Source organism: Camelus dromedarius, chromosome 18 (genome assembly GCF_036321535.1).
Source record: "Camelus dromedarius isolate mCamDro1 chromosome 18, mCamDro1.pat, whole genome shotgun sequence".
Taxonomy (NCBI): Eukaryota; Metazoa; Chordata; class Mammalia; order Artiodactyla; family Camelidae; genus Camelus; species Camelus dromedarius.
This window is the reverse complement of record NC_087453.1, coordinates 39,398,337-39,425,516: the sequence shown is the minus strand read 5'-3', so window position 1 is coordinate 39,425,516 and position 27,180 is coordinate 39,398,337. Positions and strand designations below refer to the sequence as shown.

Sequence of the window (27,180 nt, the reverse complement as noted above, 5' to 3'; positions counted from 1 at the left end):
TAATGCATATATAATTTAGACATGGATTTATGTTGAAGCCCACAGATTGACTACTTGGAACACACCTGAATTCAAGCAAAGTTGGGTTTACTTGACTGCTGCATCACAGCAGCTCATACTCTAGAAGAACCGTCTTAGTAACAGGGAGCTGGGAAGGGTTACTTATCACACTGGGACTTGTGCATGAGATGATTCTAGGGAAGTGGGGACCAGTTCTGAGCTGGATGCTGACAGAAAGCAGGAGAAGGTCAGCATTGGTTATTATAGATTTCTTACCCAGGAGGCAGGGGGAGTAAAGTGGGGTTAGAGCTGTCTTCAGTAAAGGAGCAGCTGTCACTCATATTAGAGGAGGGACATTTCAAGTCATTTTGTGTTTGCAAAGTGGCCTTGTTTCTTCTTGTTCCAAACAAGGTCACTGAATGGACTTGCCTACATTGTCTGTTTACTGTGAGCATTGTTCCTAGTTGTTTATGTTCAGTTCCTACCTTAATGCCCTGACATTCAAGGGGTCAATTTTCACCTTCTCTTGTACTTACAGTTAGAAACGTGCTTAAATTTTTGTATTGATAAGAGTGCATGACCCAAAAGTCTGGAAGTGCTTGTCTAGATGACGTCTCTGTGCTCCTTCCAAGCCAGATATTCCACAGGAATTAACTTGTTAAGAGAATCACAGGTCTGATTTCTACAGACCTGGGTACTCACGAGCACCTCAGTGTTGTTTGGATCAGAAAAATAAAGCTCTTTGATGCAGAGTAAAACCTTTTTAAGCTATGATTCCTTCCCCTTAACCACTTCTAGCCTCTTTTTATTCCCAAGCTAATTTCAGTAATGATTCTAGAATATCAAGCTCTCAAAGTCTGTAAATTTCTGGTGCCAAGATCCAATGTCAGATCCAGGCACGTGCCCCAAGTGAGCTTTTCCCTCTTTGTGCTCTGTCACTCTCTGCAGGGATCCTGAATCACACACAGGCTCTGCCTGCAAGTGCAGTAAATGTCTCGGGTCTGTTCTTAGCACTAAGGTTGCTAGTGTCTTATTTTAGGCTGAAAGCTGACTGCACCACAGATACCTTCCAGTGGAAACTCAGGAAGAATCCTTGACGCAGATGTGGAGAGGAAGGCTGCTGGGTCCTCCATTCCCTCCAGTTTAGCTGTCTGCTTTTGGATTGCCTTGTGCAGCACACAGGTTCTCAAATGAATCTGTGGAGATTCCAAGACCTACCAGACACACAGCCTTCCTACCCCTCTGGCTCAGGCAAGGAAGACTCACCCTCTGATTTGGACTGGAGAGATTACAAGGAGATGGAGCTTTCTGACTGAGGAAGCTTGAAAACAGGCCATTATTTCTTTTTCTTTATCAGCCTACACAAAGCTGTGCACGGGATAAGAGCTCATAATTGCCTGAGAAGCAAGTCGAGTGCTTTCATTACTAGAGTACAATCACCTGACCCATGATCTCAAACCAGTTTTCAGAACTCCCAAGAGACAATTTTCACCATCTGCACTTTTCTCTTTGTAGCAGAGGAAGAGAGATTTGCCTAAGAATGTAGAGCAAAATACATGACTGCTGGTTCATTAGGCTCAACTGAGGCCTCCTAGAGCACTTCTGGGTTAAAACTTACACTACCAAAGCTAGCCTTCTTCAGTTAAAGAATATGATTTCCCTGAACATTCTATATAATGAACTTCTGGGTTGGTACTCCCCAAAGCAAATTAGAGCCAGCCTAGGTGGAAAGAAACTACAGTATGTGATTAATAATAATAAAACACCAGCACTGCACTGAACACAGCATCACTGCATTGCACACAGCATCACTGCGTTGCGTGCATCGCCATCCTCCAAGTGTATGACGAGGCTCGTGGATTGAAAATGTAAACCCTGTACCGAATAGTAAATCCAATACATTCTTGATTATTTAAGTGAATGTTTTATGGGTGAAATCATGTTATACTAAACTCCATAAAAGATTCCAGTGGTAGAGTTGCAATAGGACTTTGTTCAAAAGGATAACTGATGAGAGATGATATTTTCATTCTGTAGTAGATGGAGACGGGGAGAAATCACAGTTCTTTAATAAAACCCAAGGTTTTTAAATGAACCAATGAAGAAAGTGCTCATACACTGTCTTATATGATTAACTCCTGTTTCCCAAGCTTCTCTGCATATTAACTTTCCACTGAAGAAACATCAGAGAAGGAAACAGGGCCAGGCAGCAGGCCAGCTCTAGCCAGCAACTCCTGCCAACAACATGTAATATTACCTGCTGTAACTCACCTGTTCTGTTTCCTTAGACAAGCCAAGTAATTAAATTTTTCCCGCATTGTAGTAATTGGTGCCTTTTGATTCACCAACAGTGACATTAAAGAGAGTTAAGCTCATGCTCTGCACTGCTTTAATGAGATGTGTATTTTCCCCTGGAGATTAAAGCTTGAGAGATTGTGTTCTGTGCATTGAAAAGAGCTCTGGTTTAGGAAGCAAGTGGAACCAGCTTGAATTCTGGGCTCTATTACCTACAGCATGAGGGACCCTGAGAAAGCAGTTTGACTTTTGTGCATCTTGGTGTCTTCATTTGTAAACTAACACTAAGCATCCCGCCTTCAGGGGGTGGCCGCTGGGTCTGGGAGACTTCCTTAGTGTATAATTCACATCAGCAATGTTAGCTTCTCCTTAAAAACCATCATAAAGAGGAAGTCACTAGACAGTTTGACATACCACCCAGGGTCCAAAGTAGATTAATTGAGGCAGGGAGCATAGCAGGATCTTTTCTTACTATTTTCCCTGAAGTTCTATCTTTCTTAACATAACCGAAGATTGCAATAGTTATTTTGAAAAACCACACAACCATGCTGACTCAACCTTGCACTCAGTTAAAACTAATAATAATCACCATTGTAGCAGCAGTAGGAGTAGAAGTTGTAGTAATAACAGTGGGTACACTGAGTCCTTACAGTATAACAAGCACTATATTAAGTGCTTTGTATAGATTATTCATACTATTAATAATAACAGCCAACACTGAGTAGCTCTTATACGAGGCAACATGCCAAATGGTGACAGATGTAATCTTATTTAATCTTTGAATGATCTTGTGAAATAGGTCCTATTTTCAATATGAGAAAAGCAGGACTTCAGAAGGTTGGGTAACCTTGTCCCAGACCCTGCCTCCCCAGCTAGTAAAAGGCAGAGTCAAAAACTCATTTTCATTCCAAACATCTCATTATGCCCTAGAACATAACTTTTCCAGGAAACTCCTTCACAGTTTCCTTCTCATTTTTCACATTAGCTTTGTCTGGGCAGGACCCCTGGCATACAGAAGAGGAGGAGAACTCCTTCCCTCTTTCCATTAACCTGCAGTTGAATTCTTGCATTTCATTGCATTTGTTTTTATTCTTTGTGGACTCTTCTCATTGGATGGGCTCATTTTCCCAATCTGTTGAGATTCTAATCCCAGCTTCCATCATCAAAGTGGGAACTATCCAGCACACTCCTGACCTCCACCCTCCAGCGTTGTGTACTTTACACTCTCAAAAATAAGTTTACTTTTGGTGTCTTCATTTAAGCTAATCATACAATATTAGAGAGGCATGGGCTAAGTGTAGAGTCAGAACACACCATTTCTGCAACCACTCTGAATAAACATGGGTTTTCCTTCATGTCTTCCAAGATTGGACGGTAAAGGGTTTGGGTTATCTACCACTTTGAATCCCCACTGTCACTCCTCCCTGCCATTAGCACAGAGCAATGTCTTGTGACATTTCTGCAGCACACAGTCTTCTTGGCCACTCCACTCCTGACTTCTAAGTCTAGATCCATGAACAAAGGGCTGAGTGGTGGAAATGCTGTGGTGCACTAGATAACTCATGAATGTATTTTAACTGTTGGTTATTTTGCTGGGGTAAGGGACACAAGAGTGTACTCTGAAGACTCAGTCTTTTGGGAATATTATAACTCAGTCCTACACATCATTGATTCTCAACTCATAGCCCCAGAACTTCTTCTCTATACTACTTCTAGTACTCTGCCAACCTATTTAGGCTGTTATAGAATCAAACAGAAAGTATCAACAATGGGCTTAAGGGAGAATCAAGATGTGAGAATCTGATAAACATGTTGAAAATTGTTTTCCACCAAGCGCTTGGTCAGGCATAAATTTGTGTGTGTGTGTGTATGTGTGTGTGTTCCACTCTTGTCTGTTCATATGAATTTATGTGTTGGTTTTTTTAATGGAGGTGCTGGGGATTGAGCCCAGGACCTTGTGCATGCCAAGCATCTGCTCTACCACTGAGCTATACACCCCATCCCCATAAGACACATTTTACATTTAGAAAAGATTTTAATTAACTTCCCTTTAATAACAGACTTAGTCTCTAGCAGACTGGAGAATGGCTCATGTATAAAATCATCTATACCTGCTGAGAAAAAGACTTTTTTTTTCTTTATGCAGTTGTTACTGATGCTCAACTTCTGAGTTGCAGTCAGTGGAAAACAACCCCAAGTAGGCTTACAGGAGAGGCATTAAAATTTGGTGTTAAAAGCAAGAGATTTGGAGTGAGTCTAAGTTGGGGTTTGCCTCTTGGTTTTACTACTGCTTGACCTGTATGACACTGGGAAGCTATATTTAACTGCTCTCAGCCTAAGTTTCCCCACACTTGAGATGAGGCTGCCTTCTTGTGAAGATAGCCATGGAGAAAGCACAGAGCCTGGTAATGCTGATTTTAAATGTTGGGAGAGTTGGTTTTCTGAAATTCTCCTTGAGAAGCTCTTGGGGTAGTAAGAGGTACAGGGTCATCCCTACTTTACAGCTGAGGCCTCAGGTGCTACAAGACCCTCCCCAGTTCACAGGGATTGAAAATGATGGGCTTTCTCACCTGGTTCCCCTCCCATAAGGCCCATGGAAAGCACTTGCTGATGAGCTGGCACATGGCTTCTGAGAAGCTGGACAAGTGAATCCTGAACTTGGCATCCTGCTCAATGTGCATAGGCAATACCTATGCTGAAAGAGCCTCCTGGTGTCAAAAGCACCAACAGTCAGATGTCCTGGGGCTCAGGTGTTCTCCTGAGGGCCCTTGGATACTCACGCTACTTTAGCAGGCATGTAAAGGAGCAGGGGGACCATGAGAGATTCCTCATTCCCATAGATAATGAATCCATTTCTCTCAATCTGCCTGAAGTATCTTGTGTTTTTGACAAGTTGCTGTACTCTCTGCAACCATGAAACGAGACAGGCATGAAATCCATCAATTCCCACCTGGACGAGGAAAGCAAAGGTCAGATTGTCTTGGCAAGTGTTCCCGAGTCTTTGTGCAGGCTGCATTATTAGCTGGGAGGGGGACAAAGTCAGTTGGGAAAGTACCTCCTGGTGAGCAGGTGTGGGCACTGATATTCAGGACCATCTCTGAGACTGGAAGAAAGGATCCAGGGGGGGTGGTGCTGTTAGGTACTGCTAGCAACTAAAGCAAGGCTAGGCAGCAGGGCAGTAGGAAGGGTGCCTAACAAGAAGGAGATAAACTATCATTTACTAGATATCTATTATCTATGGACTCTGCTGAGTGCCATAAACACATCAGTTTATCACTCCACTCCACACCAGTTGTTGGTTGAGGCTTTTTAGCTAAGCTCAGCTGGCCCATTAATTTGCCCTTCAACTAGGTCTCTCATCAAATAACACTTCATCCAATCTGCATTTGAAGGGGTAGTACATCCTTGGATAAAGATAGATCCAGCAGAGACCAGGACGGTTTTGTGAGGCATTTGGTGGTGGTAGAATAACAGAGAAAAGGGAAGAGGGGACCTCCACTTTCCCCAGCCAGAAAAATGAGTGTTGGCCCCAAACAGAATATCAAGCAAGGTACATGTGTTCATTTCAAGGTTATTGATGCTTCAGCTCAAAAGCTTATCTTTTGTCCTAAGTGTGTGTCCCAGTGGGGAGGTCACACACATGAGATGACAAAGGGAACTGAAGAGTAGAAAGAGTTCAGGAGACACCTGTCTACTCAGTTCTGCCTCTAATCAGGTAAGTGAGTAGGTAAAGCCAGAGAGCAGTTGTTCAATAAGGAAGACTGACTAGGACTGGATATTTAAGTCCTTTAGAAATCAGTCTAAGCTAAGCATTTGATGCAGGGTTGCTATTCAACAAGAATTTACTGATACAGCTGATCTTCATTCTGATTGGTTGGGCATCCATTCAAAATGACCGGCTCTTGTTCTACCAGTTATTCAGTATTTTGGACATCACTGCTGGGACTTTGTAACTCTTAAATGGAAAATAGAGAAAAATTTCAGTAATCATGTCAATCACAGTCTTCTAGTTTTTCTTAGAGATATGGCCCCAGCTGCATTGACAAAGGGTTGAGCAGTGGGTATCTTCTGCTCAGCATCCTTCCTCCAGGGCATCATGATGTTTAGATAGAGTTGGCCCCATTTTCCTCTTTGCTACAGGGGTAGGATGCAACTCAGACCTGACCTATTGGAACCCTCCTTGTCCCTGCTAATTGATTCAGTGATGAAACACAACCTGGGCCTACCAGAGTCCTTCAGATATACTGAGGAAGTAATGTAAACCAAGGTCATCCTCAAGTTACATTTTTGCCACTATATGGAGGAAACCTGCTTGAGAATGATGTTGACTCAGAAGAAAGCCAAAGCTCAAGACAGTAAGAGTCCAGGTGGCATCACTAGAACTCTTGGGTCTAGCAGCACCTAAATAATTCAATCCTTTAGACCCTCCATGTTGTGTAAACCAATGCATTTTATTTTCTTACTTAAGCTACTTTGAGCTGAATTTCTACTACCTACAACCAAATGTGTCCTGTGTAATATATGTGGTCAATAATTGGATGAGGTGACCTCTAAAGGACAGTAATATCATCAGCAATAATGATTGTAGCTCACAAATATGTAATGTCAACTTTATTATAAGCACTTGACATTTAATTATTTATTTAGTATTCACAACAACTGTATTGAGATAGATACCACAATCTCATGCTATACATAAGGAGACAAGTCACTTACCCAAGTTCACATAGCTGGTAGGGAGCAGGGCCAGAATTTGAACCCAGGCAATTGGGTTCTAGAGTCTGTGGTTAACCCCTACATTATGGTGCTCTGCCCAATATAAATGATTCATGATGTCCACCCAGATAATGGATGGTGGCCAAATCATCTCCTCAAGCTCAGTAAAACTTATTTCTAACACCTGTTAAGATCATTGTTACACCAAATTTTTCTAGTAGGGCAGTTGAGAGGTTAAGGGCTGAATAAGATTTTGGCAGCTTCATGTTGTGAGCACCTGGGGTACAGCATTGAGGACTGGAACCTTGGGCTTGCCATGGGAGAACTGGTGATTCCCCTTCCCCTCAGGTAGAGGCTGAAGGGCTGCCCTTAAGCAGTAAGGATGAACCAGAAGTAGACAGGCCCTCACAGGGTACTTTTAAATCTAATCATCTGACATTTTCCCCTGGGTTCCATCACTCCCAAAATACTTCAGATCTTTCCTTGAGATTTTAGTTTGCTCATCAGGTCTAAATGGACTTAACTTCTGTGAAATCTTAAATTTGTTAACAATGTATACCAAGGAATGGAGACTTGGTTGCGTGGAACACCAACCAATAAGGAGGTTGTTGAATGCTTCAATTGTCCCTGCTTGTTTTCTGTTACTACTCTTCACTCCTTCATCCAATCCCAGTTCTCAAGGAAGACCCTTCCCGCACTCTGCCCATTCTCAACAAGCAGATTGTGATGGAGAAAGTGTCTGCTTTATTGTACTTTCTCAGGAAAGTTGACCTCTCAATGATCCTGGCCATAGCCAATGGATGGAAGACAAGCTCAACCCAAAGGAAGTCCATTTGAGTGTTGGCCCAGGAGCCATGAGTTGGTCTATCATAAGAAGTTTGCCAAAGAAATAATAAATATGAATTAAACTGGTAAGATTATCTTGCTGGTAGAGTGTGAATGTAAAAAATTTAGAGAGAACCAACGATTGGAAGAAGACTAGAAATTAAGGGGCATTGAAAGAAAAGGTAATTATCAGAATCTATGAGACAGAGGAAGCCACTGGTCAGTACAAACTATTGTACCCCATGAAGAAGAGTGATGGGCATTGCAAAGTTAGTCAGGAGCAACAGGAAAAGAAGAAATAGAAACAGGGAAGATTTTATAATCTAGTGGGGGAGACAGATATTAATCAAATAATCATACAAGTGAATGTAAAGTTGCAAATCTGATGAATGCCATAAAGAATGCTATGTGGTGTTAGGAGAGACCATAGTAGAGAGATTGGACCAAGTCTGAGAAAATCAGGAAATAATGAGTGAACTGAGATCTAAAGGATGGATAAATGTTAGCAAGACAAAGAACCAGAGGAGAGAACTGGTACAGGAAAGAGATGCAACGGTCCTGTGGTTTGTAGAAAAACAGAGTAGCTGAGAACCAGCAAGATGTGGTTGAGTATAGGGCAAGGCAAGACAAGACTGGAGCAATGAGTAGACTGCCTAAAAAGACCTGGAGTACAGGTTGGTATGAGGAGGATGAGCTTAAAAGGGAGGCAGACAGGAGAAATCAGGGAGGGAGAAGATAAGTCAGGAGATGAAATAGCATTCATTGGGGTTATCAACATGGCGGTCATTGATAACCTTTTCTTTGGTTCCCTTGGTTGGGACTTTGGTTTTAAAGAAACAGGTAGCTGTAAGTATAGTTTACTGTAATTCATATGGGTTTTTAGATTCCTACACACCTCCTTAAAAAAGATAAGTCCTCTCCCCTAAAATTCCAAATTTGCAACATGACTACAAGTAAGGGATCTGGAGAAGTTTGGAACAATTTGCATGAATTTTGTTGCATAGACACAGCCTCCTTTGTGCTTAAAAAAGAGAACTGTTTTGTAACATGTTGAAGTGTCCCCTTGGAAACTTTTATGTGTACAGAAAACAACCTATTTGAAGAACATAACAAGAAATGGGGAAGGAAAGTATTTGTCATTACTTTAAAGAAAAACTTCATACATTGAGACTGTGTGTTTAGGAAGATGAGAACATAAAGGGTAGGGGGAGATTGCAGACCAGAGATGCAAAAGAGAAGAGGGGCTGGAGTAAGACTCACTTTAAAGAAGTTGATTCAGATGAAGGCACAGATCTACATCCCATTCACCAAAATGTGTTACATCTGGCTTGTCCCCTTGTGGGTTCAGCTCTTTTTATTGATGGTTGTTTGCAAATGAATAAATGACTTAATCAGACTGGGTCTGATGATTCCTAAATGATCCCCCTCAAAGACTAGAAGGATTTCCTGGCCTGGAAGGGCACGAATGACTTAAATTGCTTTTCCCAGTGACATTATCTTTGCCCTTGCGCATAATGACTCATCCATCACTGGGTTGCCCAGCTCCTTAATTGGCCCCGTCTGTCCTCTCTGCCTTGATTAACCCAAAGTAACTGGATCACCAGCTGATGTCATAACTTTCCTGCTTCTAGATCCTTTGGATAGTTGGCCAGATCAGAATATCTATCCCAGGGGCAGCTGACTCTAAAGAACTAAATGTTTTATTCTTGCACTGTCTTTTCCATCTTTGAACCATTTAGCACAGCATGGCTGAGAAGCCATTATGACACACTATGTGGTCACCATATTTTCTCCTACAGGATCACTATAAATGCCTTTAACATCTTTGGAGTTGGCCAAGATACAGCTCCTTTCAATTACTCAATTGCTCACTCTTAAAAATTGGAAACATTCTCCTACTATTGGAGGGCCTAGGGGCAGAGAGAAATTTGTGCATATAAAATGCTACTCATCTAGACAGGATGTGGGTGATTTTATTAATTATGTTGTGCTTGGGATCCTTGTTTGAAGAGTTCTTTGCAAAAGTAGAAGGCATTTTTAGCACTTGTCCTTTTGTTTTGTCATAGCTGCACCAGAGTGGCATGGAGAGGGGTCATGGTGGTGACAGTCCCTCTCAACACTCAAAATCCCTAATTAAGTAGTATCTGTTTCTTCTTCCAACTTTTACATAGAAGACAGGGAAGGCCCTGTACAGATAAGTAAATGAATGAGCTGATTTCTTACATAGAGCTCTGGAGAGTTGATGCAAGTGGTTTTTTTTTTTTTTTTTTTTGATGTGTTCTGGGTTCTCTGAAAAAGCAAGAGGCTTTGGAGTTAAACGGAGTAGGAACCAAACTCCACTTGGATAACTTAAGGCCTTAAGAGCTCAGTTTTACCTGTAAAATAGAGATAAATTAGCTTATCTCACAGGAAGATTGGGAAAAATGAAGGGGTTAATGCAGAAGAGATTTGGACAGTCCCTGGCATGCAGTAGGTGCTTGAAAGTTTAGTTACACTTTTCCATTAGCTGTAATTCTCAGATGCCTCAGTGGCACCTCAGAATTGTCTGGAGAACTTGGCAAAATCCCCTGCCCAGTCCATACCCCAGATCAATTAAATCAGGATCTCAGGATGAGACCAGGCTTGAGTTCTGGTTTTCACATGGTTCAGCCAGGGAGACACAGGTGTCTCAGAAACTGTTGCCTTTAACAGTCCCCCCAAGGCCATGAGTGGCTGTGTTAGGTACCTGATTGTGTCTTGGTTGAGTCATGCTCCTGGTTGGATGTGGAAAGTAAAAGATGAGCATGTGTCCTAGCCTCTGGTTTGGCAAGATCACAACCCAGCTGTGACTAAGTGCTTCGGATCTCCACTTGTCCACCTGTGGGGAGACTCGCTCCCCTCAGTTATCAACCTGAGACCAACCCCACTGTCACCATCTCACAAGTCAGGATAAGATCATGGATGGTCCCGTCTGGGCAGATGACCTGCCTGCTGCTCTTCTACTCCTTCAGATATCTAGCTCAGCCAACTTGAGAGCTGGACTAGATTTAACCTTCTCGCCAAGGCTGTTAAAACAAAAACAGCTGGGACAGGGGAAGGAAAACAAATGAAACACAAAGCATCCCACTACAAAGATCTTCAGTCCCCTAATAAAAACAATCATCTGTGATGTTTCAAAAAATATGCTTGGAACAGCTCAACCTCCAGAGGGCCAGAAGAAATTGTGGACAGTAGACACTCCAAGGATGACCTGTCCAAAGCTAAAGAAGGAAAATTTCTTTTCTGTCCTACCATTGGCATGCAGAAAAGGAGAAAGGTGTTTTGCCCTGTGAGACTGAGTGAAGGAGGCAGATTTGACGAGCTTCTGAGCCAGTACAAATGCCATGCTCTATCCATGCAGACACAGAAGTTCATTTTCTAACAGATACCATGGGGGTACTTATCTGATTACTCCCCAGACTTAAAAAGGCACATTCAGAAACACACACCACCTCTTTCCACCAGTGCAGAATAGACCAAGCAAACTCAACCATGTGCCTAGGCCACCTTGCTTGGGAAAGGTGGTTCATTCTTTAGAGGCAGGAAGACTCTCCATATAACACATCTCACAATTTAAGAAGTTGATCTTTTTTTTTTTTTCCTTTTTTAAAAATTGAAGTATAGTCAGTTACAATGTGTCAATTTCTGGTGTACAGCACAATGTCCCAGTCATGCATATACATACATATATTCATTTTCATATTCTTTTTCATTAAGTTTATTACAAGATATTGAATATGGTTCCCTGTGTTATGAAGAAGAAATTTTTTTAAATCTATTTTTATATGTAGTTGCTAGCATTTGCAAATTTCACATTCCCAAATGTATCCCTTCCCAGCTGCTTTCCCTAGTAACCATAAGATTGTTTACTATGACTGCATGCCTGTTTCTGTTTTGTAGATGAGTTCATAGTGTCCTTTTTTTTCCTTTTTTTTGATTCCAAATATGAGTGATAATATATGGTATTTTTCTTTCTCTTTTTGGCTGACTTAGAATAATGATTTCTAGGTCCATTCATGTTGCTGCAAACAGTATTATTTTATTTTTTATGGCTGAGTAGTATTCCATTCTATAAATATATCAAAATTCCTTTATCCAGTCATCTGTCAATGGACATTTAGATTGTTTCCATGTCTTGGCTACTATATATAGTACCTCTATGAACATTGGGGTGCATGTATCTTATTGAGTTAGAGTTTTCTTTGGATATTATGCCCAGGAGTGGGATTGCTGGATCATAAGGTAAGTTTATTTTTAGTTTTTTGAGAAATCTCCATACTGTTTTTCATAATGGCTGCACCAAACTACATTTCCTCCAATAGTGTAGGAGGGTTCCCTTTTCCCCACAGCCCCTCCAGCATTTATTGTTTGTGGACTTTTGAATGATAGTCATTCTGACTGGTGTGAGGTGACACCTCATTGTAGTTTTGATTGGCATTTCTCTGATAATTAGTGCTACTGAGCATTTTTTTCAAGTGCTTACTGGTCATTCTTATGTCTTCATTGAAGAATTGCTTGCTTAGGTCTTCTGCCCATTTTTGGATTGGGTTGTTTGTTTTTTTCTTATTAAGTTGTATGAGCTGTTTACACACTCTGGAAATTAAACCTTTGTCTGTTGCATCATTTGCAAATATTTTCTCCCATTCCATAGGTTGCCTTTTTGTTTTGCTTATCATTTCCTTAACTGTGCAAAAGCTTATAAGTTTAATTAGGTCCCATTTGTTTATTTTTGCTTTTATTTCTATTGCCTGGGTAAACTGCCCTAGGACAACATTGTTAAATTTATGTCAGAGAATGTTTTCCCTTTGTTTTCTTCTAGGAGGTTTATCATTTCTTGACTTTTATTTATGTCTTTAAGCCATTTTTGACTTTATTTTTGTGTATGGTGTGAGGGAGTGCTCTAAATTGATTGATTTACATGCTGCTGTCCAGTTTTCCCAACACGACTTGCTGAAGAGACTGTCTTTTGTCCAGTGTATATTTATGCCTCCTTTGTTGAAGATTAATTGATCAAAAGTTTGTGGGGTCATTTCTGGGCACTCTCTTCTGTTTCATTGGTCCATATGTCTGTTTTTGTACCAATACCATGCTGTCTTGATTACTGTAGCTCTATAGTATTGTCTGAAGTCTAGGAGGGTTATTCCTCTAGCCTCATTCTTTTTTTCAGTAATGCTTTGGCAACTCTGGGTCTTTTGTGATTCCATATAAATTTTATTATGATTTGTTCTAGTTCTGTGAAATATGTCCTGAGTAATTTGATAGAGATTGTCTTAAATCTGTAGATTGCCTTGGGCAGTATTACCATTTTAACAATATTGATTCGTCCATTCCAGGAACATGGGATATCTTTCCATTTTTTAAAGTCTTCTTTAATTTCCTTCATCAATGGTTTATAGTTTTCTGTGTATAAGTCTTTTACCTCCTTGGTTAGATTTATTCCTAGGTGTTTTATTACTTTGGGTGCTAATTTAAAAAGGATTGTCTCTTTACTTTCTGTTCCTGTTGCTTCATCATTAGTGTAAAGAAATGCAACTGATTTTTGTACATTAATCTTGTATCCTGCTACCTTGCTGAATTCTTTAATTATTTCTAGAAGTTTTTGTGTGGGCCTTTTAGGGTTTTCTGTATATACTATCATGTCATCTGCATATAGTGACAATTTCACCTCTTCTTTTCCAATTTGGATCCCTTTTATTTCTTTCTCTTTCCTGATTGTTGTGGTAGGACTTCCAAGACTATGTTGAATAGGAGTGGTGAGAGTGGACAACCTTGTCTTGTCCCAGATTTTTGACATTTTTTATTAATTTATAATCATTTTACAATGTTGTGTCAAATTCCAGTGTAGAGCACAATTTTTCAGTTATACATGAACATATATATATATTCATTGTCACATTTTTCCTCTGTGATCTACCATAGGACTTTGTATATATTTCCCTGTGCTATACAGTATAATCTTGTTCATCTATTCTACAATTTTGAAATCCCAGTCTATCCCTTCCCACCCTCTGCCCCCTTGGCAACCACAAGTTTGTATTCTATGTCTATGAGTCTATTTCTGTTTTGTATTTATGCTTTGTTTGTGGTTTGTTTTTTTTTGTTTGTTTTGTTTTGTTTTGTTTTTAAGATTCCACGTATGAGGATCTCATATGGTACTTTTCTTTCTCTTTCTGGCTTACTTCACTTAGAATGACATTCCCCAGGAGCATCCATGTTGCTGCAAATGGCATTATGTCGTCGGTTTTTATGGCTGAGTAGTATTCCATTGTATAAATATACCACCTCTTCTTTATCCAGTCATCTGTTGATGGACATTTAGGCTGTCTCCATGTCTTGGCTATTGTAAATAGTGCTGCTATGAACACTGGGGTGCAGGTGTCATTTTGAAGTAGGGTTCCTTCTGGATATATGCCCAGGAGCGGAATTCCTCGGTCATACGGTAAGTCTATTCCTAGTCTTTTAAGGATTCTCCATACTGTTTTCCACAGTGGCTGCACCAAACTGCATTCCCACCAGCAGTGTGAGGGTTTCCCTTTCTCCACAGCCTCTCCAGCATTTGTCATTTGTGGATTTTTCAATGATTTATCCCAGATTTTAGTGGGAAGGTTTTTAATTTTTCACCATTGAGTACTATGCTGGCTGTAGGTTGTCATATATAGGTTTTATTACATTGAGATATGTTCCTTCTATACCCACCTTGGTGAGAGTTTTTATCATAAATGAGTGTTGAATTTTATCAAATACGTTTTCTGCATCCATTGAGATGATCATGTGGTTTTTGTCCTTTCTCTTGTTGATGTGGTGTATTGCATTGATTGATTTGTGTATGTTGAACCATTCTTGTGTCCCTGAGATGAACCCAACTTGATCATGATTTATAATCCTTTTTTATGTGCTGTTGGATTCCTTTTGCTAACATTGTGTTAAGGATTTTTGAAACTATGTTCATCAGTGATATTAGTCTATAATTTTCTTTTTTGATGGTGTCTTTGTCTGATTTTGATATTAGGGTGATGGTGGCTTCATAGAATGAGTTTGGGAGTATTCCCTCCTTTTCAATCATCTGGAAGAGTTTGAGAAGGACCAGTATGAATTCTTCTTTGTATGTTTGGTAGAATTCTGCAGTGAAGGTGTACAGGCCTGGACTTTTATTTGTGGGGAGGATTTTTATTGCTGATTCAATTTGATTTCTAGTGATACGCTTGTTCAAGTGATCAGTTTCTTCTTGATTCAGTCTTGGTGGACTGTATGTTTCTAGAAACATGTTCATAGTATTCTATGGACAACTATATATATATATATGAATATAATATTCATAACATTTTGTATTTCTGTGGTATTGATTGTCAATTCTCTTTTATCCTTTCTTATTTTGCTTATTTGTGCTCACTCTTTTCTCTCTTTGTGAGCTTGTCCAGAGGTTTGTCAAATTTGTTTACTCTTTCAAAAAACCAGTTCTTGGTTTGATTGATTTTTTCTATTTTTTTTTAATCTCTATTTTATTTATTTCCTCCTGATCTTTATTATTTCCTTCCTTCTGCTGACTTTTGGGTTTTTTTGCTCTTCTTTTTCTAATTCTTTTAGCTGGTAGATTAGGTTATTTGTTTGAGATTGCTCTTTTTTTGAGGAAGGCCTGTATTGCTATAAATTTCCCTCTTAGCATGGCCTTTGCTGCATCCCATAGATTCTGTGTGGTTGTGTTTTCATTGTCATTTGTCTCAAAGTAATTTTTAAAATTCTTTGATTTCATCATTGACCCGTTGGTTTTGTAGTAGCATGTTGTTTAATCTCCATGCTGTCATTTTTCTTCCTTTGTTTTTCTGTGGTTGATTTCTAGTTTCATGGCATTTCGGTCAGAAAAGAAGTTTGAAATAATTTCCATATCCTTAAAATTGTTCAGGCTCTTTGTGCCCAAGTGCATGATCAATCCTAGAAAATGCTCCATGTGCACTTGAAAAGAATGTATGTTCTATTTTGGGAGGGGTGTAGTGCTCTGAAAATATCAACCAAGTCTAGTTCCATTGTATCATTTTATTTCTCTGTTGCCTTATTTATTTTCTTCCTGGAAGTTCTGTTCAGTGATGTTAATGCAGTGTTAAGTCTCTGACAATGTTTGTATTCCTACCAACTCCTCCCTTTATACCTGCTTTATGTATTTAGATACTGCTATGTTGAGGGCATATCTGTTAGTGAGTGTAATATCCTCATCTTGTACTACTCTTAATCGTTACAAAATGTCCATCTTTATCTTTCTTTATAGCTTTTGTTTTAAAGTCTATTTTGTCTGAAATCAGTATTGCTACTCCTGCTTTCTTCTCATTTCCATTTGCGTGGAATATCTTTTCCCATCCTCGCACTCTCAAACTATGTATGTCCTTCACCCTAAAATAGGTCTCTTGTATGCAGCATATTATAGGTTATTGTTGTATTATCCAGTCTGCTGTTCTGTGTCTTTTGATTGAAGTAGTTAGTCCATTGACATTTACAATAATTATTGATATATGTGTGTTTATTGCCATTTTGAACTTAGTTTTGCAGTTGATTTGGTATTCCTTCTTTGTTCCTTTCTTTTTCTTTTTGTTGTTTGATAATTTTCCTATGTATTATCTTGATATTTTTTAAAGTTTTTGTGACTGTATTGTAAGTTTTATGTTTGTGGTTACCCTGTTTTGTACATATATTAACGCATTACTATAACTGTTATAAACAGATAGTAATAAAATCTCAAACCCTTCTTACTGAGAACAAAAAAATTTAAAAAAGAAAAAAAACCCTCTATATTTTCTTGCTCCTCTCTCCCACCCTTAATGATTTAGACGTCCTCTTTTACAATTACATGTTTATTCTGTTTTAATTCATGGTAATTATCGCCTTTCCAATTATGGTTTTCTCCTTTCTGTAGTGTCCTGCTTCTTTTCTATTTAGAGTAGACCTTCCACTACTTCTTTTAGCATAGGATAGAGTTGCTAAATTCTTTTAGTTTTTGCTTATATGTGAAGTTCTTCATCTCTCCTCCTATTCTAAAGGATAACCTTGCTGCATAAAGTATCCTAGGTTGCTTTTTTTTTTTTTTTTTCCCATTCAGGATTTTGAATATGTCTTGCCACTCCCTTCTGGCCTGTAGTGTTTGTGTAGAGAAATCAGCTGAAGACCTTGTGGGGATTCACTTGTAACTAACTCTTTGTTTTTCTCTTGCTGCCTTTAGGATCATTTCTTTATTCTTAACCCAGGCCATCCTGATTATAATATGTCTTGGTGTGGGTTTGTTTGGGTTATTCTTGTTTGGGATTCTCTGTGCTTCCTGTACTTGGATATCTGATTCCTTCTTTAGGGTTGGGAATTCTTCAGTCATGATTTCTTCAAATATCTTTTCAATCCCCTTTGCTCTTCCTTCTCCTTTTAGGACCCCTATTATGTGTAGGCTGGTGTGCTTTATATTATCCCATAGGCCCCTTATATTGTTTTCATTGGTTTTTATTTGTTTTTCAGCTTTTCTGCTTTGGTGATTTCTGTTATCCTATATTCTAAGTCACTTATTTATTCCTCTGCATTATCTAGCCTACTTTACAGACTTTAGGTCAGCTCTCATCTCAGAAAATGAGTTTTCCAATTTTAATTGTCTCCTCTTAATATTTCAATTTCTATTGACATATTTTATATCTCTGAACATAATCTCTTTGTTCCTTCAGTATTTTGATTACTCCTTTTTTGAAATCATGATCTAGTAGAATATCAAGGCTTATTTCATTGATCGTTCTTTCAGGGGATTTCTCTTGTTCTTTTAATTGGGAGTGGTTCCTCTGCTTCTTCATCTTGCTTATATCTCTCTGGCACTATAGCTAGCAGAGTATCAGTTATCTACTGTGGTTCTTAAGGAGTTTATTTATTTATTTATTCATCTAAAGCAGATGCAGAAATAAACCTAAAAAAAGAAATTCAAAAAAGAGAAAAAGGTTTGAAAACAGAGTATAATCAATAACAGAACAAAAGAAAGAGAAATAAAAATCAAATTGAGAGAATTTTTTTTTAAAATTAAAAGAAAACAGATTTGAAAACAGTATAATCAATAACAGAACAAAACACAGAGAAATAAAAATAAAATTGAGACACATTTAAAAAATTGAGGCAAATTAAAAAGTTGACAAAAATATTTTAAATTACCATTTTAAAAGGAATTAAAAATAGAACCATAATGGGGGAGGAGGTAGCTCAAGTGATAGAGTGCATGTTTAGCATGCATGAGGTCCTGAGTTCAATCCCCAGTTGTCTCCTCCAAAAATAAATGAGTAAATAAATAAACCTAATTACCTCCCTCCCCCACCAAAAAAAATATAGAACCATAATAGTTTTTTAAAAAGTAAAAATTTAAAAATTAAATTAAAAAATTTAAAAAGTAATTAAATTAAAAATTTAAAAAGTAATAGAAAATAATAAAAGTAAAAGAAAATAGAACAGAAAAAAAAAAAGTGGATGTGTTCCCGTGGAGACAGTGCCCTCTTAATAATTTTGTCAAGAGGTCCTTCTTAAAGTGTGGGTGGTTGCCAAGTCTTCCTTCCATGCCTTTTGCCTGTTATCCCTTTGGTTAGGGGTGTAGCTGGTGATCTGGTAGCCAATGGAAAGGTCAGCATGATGGAGGGGGAACCTCCGTGGCTCAGATCTATATGGAATAGCCCTATGGAATAATGGGGCCTCCTTTTTGTTTTGTGGTTGTTGCTGCTCCTGCCCTTGCCCTGCTGTGCAAACTCAGCTAGCTAGTACCGGAGGCCCTCCAGTGGGGCCCCTGGTTTGCGCTGCTCCCAGTGCTGGTAGGCAGTCAGGTCATGTGCCACACTTGTGCATGGTTGGCTGGCAGGTTGCTCCCCTGCTCCATGCATCTCGCTGCTCTGCCTTGGGTCCCTGCTCCATAGGCAGGCTAGAGAAAATGGCTGACCAGCTCTCGCCCCTGCCCTGTGCCAGAACTCCACCCCTTGTTTGTTTGTTTTAGAGGCACAAGTTCACAAAGGCACCAGGGTAGAGCAATCCTATCTGTCTGGGGCTGTAGACAAGTCTCAGTCCCATCTATGTGGTTGTGGAGCCCCTAGTCACGGATTCAGGTTTCAACCCTGCCCCCACCTGGGTGCTAAGCTCTGGAGGATATGATGGCTGTGTCTGAGCCCCTCCTCTCTTCTCCCAGTAATGGTTCCTTGGGTCTTTGGAGAAAAGGCTTTGGCTCCCCTCCCCCCAGGACACACTAGCAGTGTTGTTTTGCTTGCTATTTATTTATTTTTGGTATTTTATGGGGAACCCAGGTTGTTCTGCTTTGTATACCATCCTAGCCACGGTGCATAGCAGACTGCAGTCCCCTGAGGTTGCCTCTGTACAGCTGGCCTGAGTCCTCTGCCCCACTCAGGCAGCCTGTCCAATCCCACACCTGCCAGTTTGCAACTAGGGCTGGGGGTCATGGGGACCATTTCTGCCCATTTAGTTCTGTCAATAAAGGGCTATTCCAAATATATCTGAGCCTCAGAGTTTCCCCCTCCATCCCACTGACCTCTACATTGGAGAAGGGGAGACCCAGCGAACGAGTGCTATTCCTCCTTTGCCACTCCCCGCCCATGGGACAAGTCCTGAACTATTTTGCTTTTTCTTCCCTCTTTTTCCCTTTTCTCCTACTAGATTCATGGCATATTTTGTCTTTTGAAGAAGGCGATGTTCTGTCAAAGTTCACCAGGTGTTCTGATTGGCTGGGTGGGTCCGTGGATGTCAGTCTTGGTGTATTTGTGGAGAGGGTGAGCTACGAGCATCCTTCCACTCTGTCATCTTGGCCCTCCCCATCCTGCTTCTATTTTATTTACAGTAGACTTTTCTGTATTTCTTTTAGCATAGGTTTAGTATTGCTGAATTCTTTTAGGTTTTGATTGTCTATGAAATTCTTTATCTCCCCTTCTATCCAAAAGGATAGTCTTGCTGGATAGAGTATCCTAGGTTGCAGCTTTTTCTCATTCAGGACTTTGAATGTATCTTGCCACTCCCTTCTGGCCAGCAGTGGGGAAATCAGCTGAAAGCCTTATGGGGGTTCCTTTGTAACTAACTCTTTGTTTTTCTCTTACTGCCTTTAGAATCCTTTTTTTTTATCTTTAACTGTGGCCATCTTAATTATGATATGTCTTGGTGTAGATCTATTTGGGTTCTTCTTGTTTGGGACCCTCTGTGCTTCCTGTACTTGGAAATCTGATCCTTCTTTAGGTTTGTGAAGTTTTCAGTCATGATTTCTTGAATCATCTTTTCTCTTTCTTCTTATTCTGGGACCCCTGTCATGCATAGGTTGGCATGCTTTATATTATTCCATAGGTCCCTTGTATTGCTTTCATTTGTTTTCACTTGCTTTTTTGTCTGTTGTTCTGATTGGGTGATTTCAGTTATCCTGTCTTCTAAGTCACTTATTCATTCCCTTGAGTTATCTAGTCTGCTTTTGACTGCCTTTAGCTTGGCTCTTATCTCAGCCATTGAGTTTTCTGTTTTTAATTGGATCCTCTCTATAGTTTCTATTTCCTTTTTTATAGTATTCTGCATGTTTATTCATAGTCTTTCTTATTTCCTTCAGTGCTTTTATCATCCCCTTTTTGAAATCAACATCTAGTAGACTATCAAGATCTGTTTCACTGATAGTTCTTTCAGGGGACTTTTCTCATTCTTCTAATTGGGAGTAGTTTCTCTGCTTCTTCATTTCACTTATGTCTCTCTGGCACTACGGATTATGGAGCATCAGTTATCTACTGTGGTCTTGAAGGGATTTTTTTTAAGAGGATGCATTCCACTGTAGACTGTGCACCTTTAGTAATTTTGTTGTGAGGTCTGTTTTTAATATGAATGGTTGCTATGTCTTTCTTCTGTGTGTGTTGGCTGTTATCAGTTTGGGAATGTGTGGCCAGTGTAGTGGTGATCAGAGTCTGCCTTGGTTGTTGAGCAGGGCCTCCTTTTTGTTCTGTGCTTGTCACAGCCCTGACAGCAGCTGAGTCTTTCCCCCTTTTTTTGGAATGGAGGCTTCCAGATCCGTTTCTCAGTTGTGGTGCATGGTAGGCAGGGTTGGAGCACTTCAAGTACTCTTTGTTGATGCTCCCCTTGTCCCCACTTTATCTGCGGGAATGTCAGTACTCTGCTCTGGTGTCCCCCAGGTTCTCTGCCTTCAGAGCTACTAGTGCAGATCCGTTGACTTCTGGGTCACACACCTGGATCATGGTGGGCTACTGGGTCAGCGCTGTCCCCATCACCACATCCCCATATGGTGCACAGGTCGGCTGAAAACTCTACACTTGCACTCACCCCCACTGTGTACCAGAACTCTGCTTCTTGCTTGTTTGTCTTAGAGATGTGGGTCCACAAAGGCACAAGCATCGCAAATCGGTCCTGTCTGCCTGGGGCTGTAAACAAATCTGTCCTGCCTATGCAGTTGCCGAGCCCCTGAGTACAGATTTAGGTTTGAACTCCACCTCCACCTGGGAGCTGCACACCAGCGAATATGGTGGCCATGGCTGAGCCCCGCCTCTCTTCTCTAGCCAGTGATGGTGCCACAGGACTGGGGAGACAGAGGCTACAGCCCAGCTGCATTGTGCCCCTCCTCACAACGTGCAACAGCAGTGTTGCTTTTTTTTTTTAATAGGGGACCCAGGCTATTCTGTTCTGTATACACTCCCAGCCACAGCCTACAGCACACTCCACACCCCTGGGGCCACCTCTGCACAGTTGGCCCCAGCCCTCTACCCAGCTTGGGCAGCCAGTCCCAGCTGACCCCTACTGGCTCATGTCTAGGGCTGGGGATCTCAGGGACCCTTTGTGCTTGTTTCTCTCAGTTCTGTTGGCCACGAGACTGCTGTGTGCTCCTCCAAGACTTGGAGGTTCCCCCTCCTTCCCAGCTGACCTCTCTGTTGGAGATGGGTGTCCCAGCATAAGAGTGCTATTCCTCCTTTGCCACTTCCTTCCCCAGGGGACAGGTCCTGCACTAATTTCTTTTTTGTTTTTTTTTTTCCCCTCCTACCAGATTTTGTGAGGAAATTTGTCTTTTGAAGAAGGCAATGTTTTGTCAAAGGTCAGCAGTTGTTCTGAGTGAATGGGTGGGTCTGTGAATGTCTCTCTTTGTCTATTTGTGGGAGAGGGTGAGCTAAGAATGTCCTTCTACTCTGCCATCTTGGCACCCTATTCATGAATTCAACCTTTCTGAACAACCAAATTGACCCTAAAGAGTGTTTGCAGTGGTCTGAGAAGGCCTCCTCCTGCCCTTGGCCTCCCTCCCCTTCTTTGTCTGATGCTCACCCTTAGCTTCTCCTCCTGGCCTGGGGAGAGTGAGGGGTGCTGTGGAGAGACCTTGGAGTCAAATTTTAACGTGGCAGCAGGAACTAGCATCTGTTATATTAAGCTCTGGACACCAGACAGGACAGTCTATTTCCAGCATACTCAGGGGCAGAGGGAGCTCAGTAAAGATCAAGAGGCTACAGAGCGACAAGAAGCATAAGAATCCCATTAGCAGCGACGAGCTCCCCAGTGGGATGGAGAAAGCAGTGTTTTCAGGGGTTTGCTGAGGGAGCACACATTTTTACTGTGCACTGAAGCTCTCTCTTTTGATGTCCGGATTCCAAGGTTACGGCATGTTTTATAGTCACAGACACGTGTTCCAAGGACTGTCCAGCCCACTCAGTTGGGCTCCTGTGGAGTGCATGCAGGAGCAGAAGCCAGCAGGCCCGACATCGGGGGAGGATGGCTGTCTACGTGGCCAGATTTCACGACGCTGCCTCCACCATCCACTCCCACCCACCACTCAAATACACTACTGTGGGCTAATCCACAAGGAAGGATGAGAATGGACATCTCCTGTGCACTTACTATGAGCCAGGAGATGTGTTTTGGGGCCTCTTTCACAGATGAGGAAACCAAGTCCGGAGATCATGACTGCATCGCCCAGCTGACCTGGACACTGGCTGTGCCCCTGGGTCTATCAAAGTCTGCTCTGAGAAAGAAGCTGGGAAACTCCTTCTTGACAAGGTGTGAGTCCCATGATTCGTGGATTCGTATCCTTCACAGATGAAAAGCACTCACTATGTACCAGAGCCTCCTGCCAAGGTGGAACAGAGGGTGAACAACTTCTGGGACTGTTTGGAAAGAAATAATCTAATAGAAGACGGTGCAGTTTTAAGATAACATACACATGAGAAGAGCCAGAGGACAGCTCTAGACAGAGTTAGCAGGCCTATTTCATAGCAGTACTTCTCAAATACTTACAGGAGTGACAAGATACAAGATTTGATGTTAATCTGCACTTAAATAGAGAGCAGTATCTTAGCAAACCACTAATTATGGAATTTTGCACATCAAATAGGATACTTTGGAGGACCAGGTAGGGAACCCTGCGAGTTGGTGATTCTTCAACAGGGGTGCACACAAGAGGCTTCTGGGAGTTTTTTTTTTTTTTTTCTGGAAAACTCACAGAAGACCCCCTGTGCAGAGGTTCTGCTCCAGAAGGGCTGGTGTGGAACATCTAGAAAAAAAACCCTGTGTAACTGTGGTGTGCTCCCCACTTTAGAACCATGACTTGAAGTCATAAATTATATCATGGTTGTTGATTCTATGAAGATAATAAGGCTGATTCTAATTGAAGACGCCAGACAGCAATTTTGTCTCTAAACATTTTTGCTCCATCACAGATCCATGTATCAGTTTCCACCTGCCCTTTTCTCCTTTCTATGGAGATGAGCAAGTCACTCATCTCTGAGCCTTAATTTACTGATCTGTTCAATGGGGATGATGACAGCTGCTCTTTCTAATTCCCAGGACTTGGGGGAGGATGAAAAGATGAAGAAATTTACTATTTCCAAGGAGCTTACAGACCAGAAAAATGAATGTAATAATGACAGAAGGTAGAAAGCTGAAGGCCCTATGTAAGAAATGTTCTGGGAGTTTGGAGCAAAGACCTAGAGGTGGTAAATTAACCCCTTGTGCGCTGGGGGAATGGGGAGCTCACTTGCCTAGAATGTTTGGTTTACAGTAGTGAGAAAGATCAGTGGAATCGGACCCTGAGAGCTGCAGATGCTGACTGGAGAGTTGGTGGGGACCAGGGAGCCATGGCAGGATCACCAGCAGGACACTCAGTGTTCTGAGGGAGTTTGGGCAGAGGATTTACAATATGTGGTGTGTGGAGTGGGACAAGGGAGAATCTTGAAGTGGCAGGATAGATAAAGGGGCCAGAGCGACAGCAGAAGTGGGAGAGGAGACGTGTCAGCACCTGCCGTGGGAACAAGGACAAGCACAGGTCCTGGATGAGTCATCTGGTCACCGGGTCCCCTGGAAGGGCTCTGAGAAACCACATAAATGAAAGTGGCCACTAGGATGCCCCCAGTGGGGCAGTGCCTACAGGTCAACCCTCTGGTTTTCAAAGTGTTTGCTGGGGAGGGTGCACTGAGGAAGCCTCGGGGAGGGGGTTCAGGGAAAGACTGAGGGAGAGGCTCAGCAGGTGGGAGATCCAATCTCTCCCTCCCCCCAACTTGTTTCCACTACAACAAGATCATGACCAAGTCCCCAAGGACTGTGAGCCCAGTGTCCTGGGTTCAGAATCAGCTTTGCCATCTTGGGTAAAATGTTTCATCTTTCTACAACTCAGGTTCTTTTTTTTTTTTTTTTCAGCCAACTATTTTTACTCAAAATGCAACAAAAGCTAAAATTGCATGTTGAATTTTATCCAGAAGCTGTCTTCTTTTTTTTGTTGTTGTTGTTGTTGTTTTTCTACAACTCAGGTCCTTCAACTGTAAAGTGCGAATAATAACAATGACAACAATAATAATAACAGTGCCCATTTCATACCATTGAGGATTCAGTATTAAGCACTCAGGAGAGTGGCCACAATAAATCCTATATGAGTGCTCTAAAATTAAAAAAAAAATTATAAAATGGACTTCCATGTACAAGTTCTTAAAAAAAATTTTATGGTTCAATAATTTTGAAAGCCATTCATTTGCAGTGGTTTTTGCCCCCTAGGGCTTGGATTTTCCCTCTAAGGCTGGGTCTCCGTGATCAGTGGAAGTGACCTGGGGCACCTGCAGCCAATCTGGCTGTTCCTGTACCTTCCTCAGTTTGTTTGTTTGTTTGTTTTGGTGCCCAGGACGTATCGTCTGATGTTTGCTTGTCTCTCAGAATTAAGTGTTCACCAGAATGATTCTCATTATCAGTATTCAAGTTGAAGTATATGATCCCTGGAAATCTCATTACTTAAATCCTCCTCTTTTACAAAGGTACAGTCAATTTTAGGGACATTAACCTAAGACCTAATCAGGTGAGCCCAGAGAAAGGACCAGGTTCTTCCTGCAAAAGGAGGTTCAAGGAGAAAGAGAGGGATGTGACATGGGTAGTCTCCACTGCTGGGTTTGAAGATGGAGGGGCCTCGGGGTAAGAAATTCAAGTCTCTGGAAGCTGGGAGGGGCCCCAGCTGACAGCTGACAAGGAAGCAGGGACCTCACTTCTGCAGCCCTGGGACCTGGGTCCTGCTACAACCACGTGAGCTTAAGAGAGGAGTTTGAGCTCCAGAACAGAGGGCAGCTGCTGACAGTGTTGAATCCAGCCTCGTGAGAACCTGAGCAGAGAAGAAACCACCCTGCCTGACTCCCAACCCCAGGAGACTGGCAGATAGTAAATGGGTGTTGTTTTAAGCCGCTGTTTGTGGCAGTCTGCTCTGCAGAAACAGAGACCTAATACATTATCCCTAGCCCAGAGCACATGCTGGGCTTCTCCAGGCACAAATCCACCTGCTTAATCCTCCCCAGCTGTGGCTGGTGGGGGAGCTGGTTTTCTCTACAAACCTCTGCAGACAATTGGAAAGCTGGGGCATGGTCACTGTTGCATTTGGGATTTTGCTGCTTAGCTGACAATGAACCCGTGGTGGGGAAACAGAGATCCATCCCCTTCACCCTCAAAGATCCTACAGCTGGAATCATGTCCTTTCCTTGTCCATTGTACAAAACCAGCAGGGAATTCCAGGTGGGTTACATCACAACGCCCTGTCTCAGAGTCCACACAGAGGAAACAAAAGAGAAGAGGACACTTCTGTAGGACATGTGGTGTAAAAGGATATCTCGTTCGTAGGACAGAAGGAAGGAAGTGGCAACGCTATCCTTTTGCCCTAGTGCCATTTAAAAGACAAACAGATTCTCTCTACACTCTTGCTGGGAAAATTTTTTAAGGGCTCAAAGAGAGTGCAGAATTCACTGATCTAACATAAAATTCTACCCTTGGTAACTCTTCATATGAAGTAAATGAACTGACAGAACATTGTGGAACATTTTTTGAGCTATTTCTGCACAATCAGACAAACTTCCCCTCCTAGTTGGGGTTCCAAAGGTGGGCTCATTCTGTGCTTCTGGGATTCACCCCAGTTGTCCAACAAACACATAAGAAGCAATAGGGCAAAGAGGCAATGCCTGTCCCTTTGCTTGCTAACCCCCACCTTAGGTCCCCCCCACACACACACAAAGACCAGGTAGAAGTCTTTAACCCCCAGCACAGGTGATTAATCACGGATGGAGGAGCCCCTCAGTTGAAAGCCAGCAGAGCGTAGCACCACCATCTGTTTTGCATTAGCTGTTACTGAAATGCCAGTGGCCTGAAACGATTTAGAAAATGCCCCTCTCCGTGCCTTCTGTCTCTTTCTCTGCCTCTCTCTGCATCTCCAGCTGGTAACCAAGTGACAAAGATATTTCGGGAGCAGCAGCTCTGTCCTCCCTCAGTGATGCGGTGAGCCTTGGATGCTGGGGGCCTCAGACAGCCCATCTTGGGTGGGATTCTATTTGGACTCCTCTGCTTCATTGAGGGATTTCAAAGGGGTAGAACTAACAATGTTTCTGGGTTTAGGGGGAAGAAACGAACTTGTAGGAATTCTGTTTTTTATCCACTGAACTCTCTACCAAGGTAGATGCTGAGAAGACCTTTAAAAACTCTGCGTCTAATGACCCTAGCTTCAACTCACTGATCACCGTCCTTATGGTCCTCACTGTCTCCTCTTCACAGAGATCCTGGGTGAAGAGTAACTTACCAAGAACATCTGTAAGATAAGCTTGATGGTTCCGATGGAAAAGGGTAGTTTGCAGCCCTAAACAGCTGGCTCTGCAGAAGAGCATCAGCTTACAAAAGTGGTTTGTGAATGGATCTCATGTCAAATATAAACAGTAGGAAAGTGAGAAAATTCCACTCGGGAGAGAGAACTGCTGTCACCCCGTGTACTCCTTTCTTTCCCCTTTCAAAGCCCTAAATCCTCCCAGTCACTCCCATTTTTTCAAACCTATCAAACTCAAGTGTAAAAATATGTGTGCC

General features: G+C 41.6%; 1 pseudogene; it reads right to left on the bottom strand.

The window, feature by feature from the left end:
• Nucleotides 1–5,040: 5,040 nt before the first annotated feature.
• LOC105099897 (serine palmitoyltransferase 3-like) overlaps nt 5,041–27,180 on the bottom strand; it is a 102,675-nt pseudogene continuing 80,535 nt past the window's right edge.